Consider the following 8,012-nt stretch of genomic DNA (forward strand, 5'->3'; position numbering starts at 1 on the left):
TCCAGTAGTATATAGCCCCCCGTGTGCTCCGCCAGTAGTATATAGCCCCCCTGTGTGCTCCCCCAGTAGTATATAGCCCCCTGTGCGCTCCCCCAGTAGTATATAGCCCCCTGTGCGCTCCCCCAGTAGTATATAGCCCCCCCTGTGCACTCCTCCAGTAGTATATAGCCCCCCTGTGCGCTCCCTTAGTAGTATATAGCCCCCCCGTGCGCTCCTCCAGTAGTATATAGCCCCCCTGTGCACTCCCCCAGTAGTATATAGCCCCCCTGTGTGCTCCCCAGTAGTATATACCATAAAAGAAACAAACACTTATACTCACCTGGGTCTGGGTGACTCCTCTTCTCTTTGCTCTAGTGGTCGCACTGCAGCGGTCACAAGAGGCCGCTCTCCCCTTGTCCTGGCGTCGGCGCTCCAGTGACGTCATTCGAGCACCGAAACCAGAGACAGAGTGGCCTTTTGTAACCGCTGCGGCCACAAGAATGACTGACAGGAAGGGAGCCGATGGCTCCCTCTCTGTCAGTGCTGCTCCTGCACAGTAACTATGAGCGCTCATTACGAGCTCTCATAGTTACTGTGCAGAGGGGAGCAGCGCAGCTCAGTATGCAGATGCACTGCTATTCTGATGAAGAGGACCTCTGTTCCTCGAAACGCGTAAATATTGTGCACTTTTAATGTTTTTACTTTATTCAGCCTCAAATTGGAGTCTTTTGGGCAGCGCTAATTATGGATTAGCCACGCACCATTTTTGTACTTAGACTAGCCTTATTCCCACAGGCCCCTACTTGGGAGCATCCTGTTTGGGCTATCCTAGTTGGCTTGCAGCCCTGCACTCTCCACCGAAGCATCATATCCTGGCATCTTCTGAAGACCTGGTACCCATTTGGGTGATATGCATAAAGCCCAAGGGGCTTGAAGGTGAGCACCCCATCAGCACCTTGCATTTTTAACTGACTTGTTTGTACGGTATCACACGAGGCGCTGCTGCCTGGCTTTTTTCTCTCTCCCTTGTCGAACAAGGTCTGAAGCTGAGTGTACAGTGTATGTAAGATCCCTGCAAAGCATTGTGGAGTGTTATAATAAGTTATAATAGCAGCACACCATGCATTACTAATTACTAATAAACTTAAACACCAACTTTGAAGACTTATGTGATTCCCTCTCCCCGTATCCCCTGAAAACATCATTTCATAAACTCCTGTGCTATAATATAGCTTATCAGCTCCAAGTAGGCATCAGGGTGCTTCTTCTGCTCGAAACAGTCACGGCCCCTAAGTCTGTACTGTGCTGTAGTCATGCGCAGAAACTAGGGTGAACATACACAGTACAGTGGTTATTGGATGCAGAGTACATTTAGAACATGATTTAAGAACATGATTCTGAAGTTCCACCCTCAGGTTATATTCACACGTTTTTTCAGCTCCATTTAAAATTGCGGCCGTTATTTTGAGTCTAAAATAACGGACATCATTTAGCTGTCTGGCCTCCCCTTAGTGCAATGACGGCTGTTGGTACATTATTCTAGTTTGGGTTACCAACTGGCCTTTGGGTGTGGCTTAATTGAGAAGTCCATTGACTTTAATGTTATTTCCATCTGGTAAAGATGGCTTCCCAGCCCCCTCCAGCCTGTTTGCACCTGCCAGAGATAGTTGGGAACCTAAAAACAGCCTAAGCAAACAACTCTGTGACCTACACTGTTTGTGTAGCTCCTGAGGCTAGGCCATTCAAGTCGATGGGAGTTACACAAATTGCGTAACTCCAGCACGTCTTTTTAGCTTCCTGACCACATCTGGAGGCAGAAAACAGACTAGTGGGGGCCAGGAAGTGTCTCTTGTTCATTCTCTATTCTGGAAAGGGTGACATTACCCCTGTGCCCTATCTACAGGGGAAGACCTGGCTACTGGGGATACAACCCACAGGGGCTACCTGGCAACTGGGGTTGCTACCTACAGAGGGGGCCTTTTTAACCCACAGGGGCTACCTGGCAACTGGGGTTGCTACCTACAGAGGGGGCCTTTTTAATGGAGTAGGCTACCTACAGAAGGGACCTGGCTAATGGAGGAAATTACCTATAGGGGGGGCCTGACTACTGGGGGAAATTACATATGGGGGAGAGCTGGCTAATGGGGATACAACCCACAGGGGCTACCTGGCAACTGGGGTTGCAACCTACAGAGGGGGCCTCTGTAATGGAGTAGGATACCTACAGGAGGGACCTGGCTAATGGAGGAACTTACCTATAGGCTGCCTGGCTACTAGGGGAAATTACATATGGGGGAGAGCTGGCTAATGGGAGAAATAAACTAGGAACCTACTTCATTGGGGACACTACCTACAAAGAACAAAGGTTGTTGTTAATGGTGTATATTCTGAGCAGAGACTGGCTACAAGTGGTGTGCCACAAGGGTCTGTTCTGGGTCCTATTCTTTTTAATATGCTTGTAAAAGACATAGGAGAAGGTTTGGTAGGTAAAGTTTGTCTGTTTGCTGACGACACAAAAGTGTGCAATAGGGTTGATATTCCTGGGGGTGTCAGTAATATGGAAAATGATTTAGCTTTGCTAGATAAGTGGTCCAAACTGTGGAAATTGAAGTTCAACGTTTCCAAATGTAAAATAATGCACTTGGGGAGGAGGAATCCTCTATCCGAGTATCACATCAGCAGTACTGTGTTGGAAAAGACTTCAGAAGAGAAGGATTTAGGGGTAATGATTTCTGACAGCCTTAAAATGAGTCACCAGTGCAACCAGGCGGTGGGGAAAGCAAATTGTATGCTGGGGTGTATAGCTACAGGTATAACCAGTAGGAAGAGAGAGAGTGTGATCCCACTGTATAGAGCTCTGGTGAGGCCACATCTGTATACTGTGTCCAGTTCTGGAGACCTCACCTAAAAAAGGACATTGATAAAATAGAACGGGTCCAAAGACAGGCTACAAAAATGGTGGAGGGTGTGAGGCATAAACCATATCAGGAAAGACTTAAGGATTTGAATCTGTATAGTCTGGAGGAAAGAAGGGAAAGGTGGGACATGATTGAAACCTTTAAGTATGTTAAGGGACTAAATAAGGTTCAAGAGGGAAGTGTTTTTAGTAAAAAACTGAGCTCAAGAGGATACAGTGAGAGGTTATTTGGGGGAAAGATCAGAAGCAATGTAATAAAATATTATTTTACTGAAAGAGTAGTAGATACCTGGAACAAACTTCCAGCAGAGGTGGTTGGTAAATCTACAATAACAGAATTTAAAAACGCCTGGGATAAACATATATCTATCCTAAGATAATAAGAAAGAAAATACTAAAAGGGCAGATTAGATGGACCCAGTGGTCTTTTTCTGCCGACAATCTTCTATGTTTCTATGTTTCTATGAACATGTATCTAACGAAGATGTTTATTTACTGGAGCATTCTTCACCTGGATTCTCAGGCCCAGAGGACCACCAGTCCTCACATCAAACATTTATGGCCTATTTTGTGGACTATCCCTTTAAGACAGTAAAGACGTACTGTCCAGGCCAGTATAAACAAAGATGTGCTCCAAGATCACCGGGAACAGTAAGACGGAAGGCATGCAGCAGTAGCACTGTAATGCTTCCAGTGTATCGTAACACGTTGACCCTGGGGGTACAGATCTATTGTTTGTGTGTGTTTATGTGTTTTTGTTTTTTTTGTTCTTGAAGGGACATACTATTTAGCAACTTGTCTCTTCCTTCCCTCACATCGCGGTTTTGTACTAGGAACTGAGTGTTCTAGGACTGAATCACTGCAGCTGGAACAGAGAAGTGTAAAAAGAGACAATCTGTGAAGCATGGAAAATCCCCGGGCCGCGTTCCATGAGCAGAAGAGTGTCGGGTGACATGACAGACAATGCTGAGCGATCATACAAAGTTACATGCGATGGTTCCCCTTTTATCTGTAGCATGGGCAGCAAGGACACCGCATACTGTCTACTGAATGACCCTTCACTGCTTAGGGACAGTCACTGACAAAGCTGCTTAAAGGGGCTGTCTACTTTAGAAGACCATATCCACTATAAGTAAATTCAGTTTATGGGAAGGGGCTCTCAGCTTAGGATCCTCATCTCTAGAGTGGTTACAAAGAGCGTCTCTTATGTTGGAGGACCTGTCCTGTATCACGCACACAACCTATACATTTGAATGTGTCTCCATGGTAACAGACTACAAACAGTCTCATCCTGTAGTCATATTGCCCTTGAATCCATTACCTTAAGCAGGGCTGGTTGACTGTCTAACGTCTATGGCGGCCTACTGACTCTACCCTGACATGATATTAGGAAGAGAAGGACTAGGCATGTTGGATTTCAAATGCCTGACTTTTTTTTTTTTTTTTTCAGAGAGATTAATCCTTAGAGCTGTCTTGCAGCAGCTTAAAGGGGTTATCTAGCGTTAGAAAAACATGGCCACTTTCTTCCAGAGACAACATGACTCAAGTCTCCGGTTTTTAGGGGTTTTACTACTCATTTCCATTAAAGTGAATGGAGCTTAATTGCCAAACCACACCTGAACTGGAGAAAAAAAAATTATGTTGTCTCTGGGAGAAAGTGGCCATGTTTTTCTAAGGCTGGATAACCCTTTCAACCATCCCCTCTCCATTAAGAGCACATGAGCATTTGGACGATGAAGATGGAAGTGTGACTGCAGGAAAAGACTACAGAGTTTGCTTGTAGTCTGTTACTATGGAAACACATAGGTCTGTATGGAATCCGTAGCTACAAGACATTTTTATTCATCTATTTACAACATTTCTATAACCATTATTTTAGGCGCTTTGGAATGATAAACGGCTTTGAAAACTGACACAGTCTTGGCTTTACAGACAGCAAAAAAAAAAAAAAAACACATGAAAAAGGGGGTTTTATCTTTTGACAAATAAACAGGATTTGTATTTTTTTACATGGTAGAAAACATGTTTGATGCTGTCATCTGCCTGCGTGTCACTCAGTCTTATGTGTTTGGTTACAGTAAATAAACCTCTGTCACTCAAGTCTATAACACATGATCAAAACATTCAGACACCATGCAGAACATGGAAACTTCCAGGTGGAGGACGAAAAAAGACAAAAAAAAAGTGTAAATGGAAAATATGGGCTCTGATCTTTATATTTTCTTTTCAATATAAAAAAACTGTATTATTTGTAAGGTGCAGTACCACTTTTCACCACAATCAGTGTCAGCCTTTTCTATAGACACCAATGCAACAGCGCCCCCAACCCTATTATCTCACCCCCATATTAAGAAATTAGACATAGAATAACACTGGAAACGGGAACATGCTCAAAATATTTATTTCTTCATCTGCATCATAACTAAGGGGATTTTTTTCCATATTTTGTATGATTTCTCTTTTAGCGGCTCCCGGTTCTTCTTTTTAAGTTAGTGGTGTTACAATTGTTCCTTCCTTTTTCACAAATATGAACATTGCAGCCAAAATAAACTGGTCTTCTCCTTACATGACCATAATTAAAAACTATAGGGGAAAATTATTGGTTCTAAATACACTGAGGATTTCGGCACGCTTCATCCTGATCACAACTAGACAAATCATAGGACTGGCCTCTAGTATTGCTTAGACCAGTGATGGGCAACCTTTTCAGCTTGGTGTGCCAAAGTTCGAAAATAAAATAAAACGAGCAGAACTTGGGTGATGTGTCACTTGGACAAAAAGAAACATTACTTTGCAATATTTATAGTTTAAATAACAAAAATATATAACCCAGTCCTCATCCCTTCACTAGCACCCCCCGGTCCCCCTCATCCCTTCATCAGCACACCCCGGTCCCCCTCATCCCTTACCAGCACCCCTGGTACCCCTCATCCCTTTACCAGAAGCCCCCGTAACCCTCATCCCTTCACCAGAACCCCCCTGTACCCCTCAACCCTTCCCCAGCACCCCCACAGTCCCCCCTCATCCCTTCACCAGCACCCCCCCCGTCTCCCTCAACCCTTCCCCAGCACCCCCGTCCCCCTCATCCCTTCACCAGCACCCCCAGTCCCCCTCATCCCTTCACCAGCACCCCCGTCCCCCTCATCCCTTCTCCAGCACATCCCCCAGTCCCCTCATGCCTTCTCCAGCACATCCCCCAGTCCCCTCATGCCTTCACCAGCACCCCCCCCCCGCCATCCCCCTCAACCCTTCACCAGCACATCCCCGTCCCCTCATCCCTTTACCAGCACATCCCCCAGTCTCCCTCATCCCTTCATCAGCACCCCCCCGTACCCCTCAACCCTTCACCAGCACATCCCCCAGTCCCCCTCATCCCTTCACCAGCACATCCCCCAGTCCCCCTCAACCCTTCACCAGCACATCCCCCAGTCCCCTCATGCCTTCACCAGCACATCCCCCAGTCCCCCTCATCCCTTCACCAGCACACCACCAGTCCCCCTGCCCCCTCATCCCTTCACCAACACACACCCCCAAGTCCCCATCCCTTCACCAACACACACCCCAGTCCCCCTGCCCCCTCATCCCTTCACCAGCACACACCCCAGTCCCCCTCCTCCCTTCCCCAGCACACCCCCCCTGCCCCCTCTTCCCTTCACCTGGAAACCTCTCCCCCACCCTCACATACTGACCGACTTGTAAGGTCTGGTCCGGTCTGTTAAGAAGGGAATGCTAGGTGTGCAGGAGCAGGCTGCAGCGCACACATGCAATGAACAAAAAGTGACAGGTGACATGGAGCAAGGGTCCGGCGATACGTGGGGCAGGCCAGGCCAGGGAGCACTGCCAGAGGCTGCGGCTGCTGTCATTGCTGGAGTTATTGGCTGTGCCGGAGTCATTCTCGGCACGCGGCCTCGTGTCAGCGAATGCGGCCATACGTGTCATAGGTTCGCCATCACGGGCTTGGACATTTCTTTTCACTCTCATCTCTAGGTCTTAGGGCCCTGTTAGAATTGTCATAGGAATACTTGTAGGCAGTAAGGCAGATAGCGGTGACTGGTGTTAGGGTCCATTTACACAGAAAGATTATCTGCCAAAGATTTGAAGCCAAAGCCAGGAATGAATTAGAAAAGAGGAGAAATCTTCAGCTTTCCTTTATGACCTGATCTCTGTTTATAGTATGTTCCTGGCTTTGGCTTCAAATCTTTGGCAGATAATGTCAGATAATCTTTCTGTGTAAATGGACCCTTAATCTTAAGCCCCTATTCCACGGGGCGATGCAGAGGAGCCAATGAGCGCTGTTAGTGCTCGTTTGCTCCTCGATCCCCGCTCACTGCCGCAGCTATTCCACGTGTCGGCAGCAAGCGGGTGAGTACGGGAGGGGCCGCAGGGCTGCCCGGGTGATCGTTAGATCGTCCGGGCAGCCCATAGAGTATAGTGGCGGTCTGCTGCCGCCGCTCCTGTTCCGCGGAGCGACGGCAGCATATCCCTGCTATCACAGTTGTTTGTTTTTCAACATGTTTGAAAGACAAACAACGCATCGATCAGTCGACATGAACAATGTCGGCTGATCGTTGCCCTCTATTCCACGGGACGTGAAATAGGGCCTTTAGTTATAAAGTGGGCAACAAAAACGTCATTAAGCTTCCAAAAGCTTAAGAGAACAGAAGTTAAAGTAAACAAGAGAAATGGGCCATTTTTTTTTTTTTTTTTTTTTACAGCATCACGGGTATAAATGTAGTAGAATAGGAGAAAACCAAAGTGGTTAACTACAGCTGTAAAAGGTGCAATAAATGATAAGAAACAGGCCTTCCGACTACTAAAACAAGAAGGTAGTGGGGAAGCAACGAATAATTATAGGCAGAAGATAAAACTGTGTAAAAAAAAAAAGCAAAAATTTTAACAAAATTGAAACAAAAAAGGATGGCCACAAAGTAAAAAGAATCCTGAGATGTTCTTCACTTATATAAATAATAAGACTTTAAACTGAAAATGTTGGTCCCCTCAGAAATAATCTGGGTAAAATGGTGAAGGGGAGTGAGGAAAAGGCCAATCTACTAAATACATTCTATATACATACTGTATTCAAAGAGGAAAACCCTATAACAAATTACAGGACTAT

Source organism: Dendropsophus ebraccatus, chromosome 10 (genome assembly GCF_027789765.1).
Source record: "Dendropsophus ebraccatus isolate aDenEbr1 chromosome 10, aDenEbr1.pat, whole genome shotgun sequence".
NCBI lineage: Eukaryota > Metazoa > Chordata > Amphibia > Anura > Hylidae > Dendropsophus > Dendropsophus ebraccatus.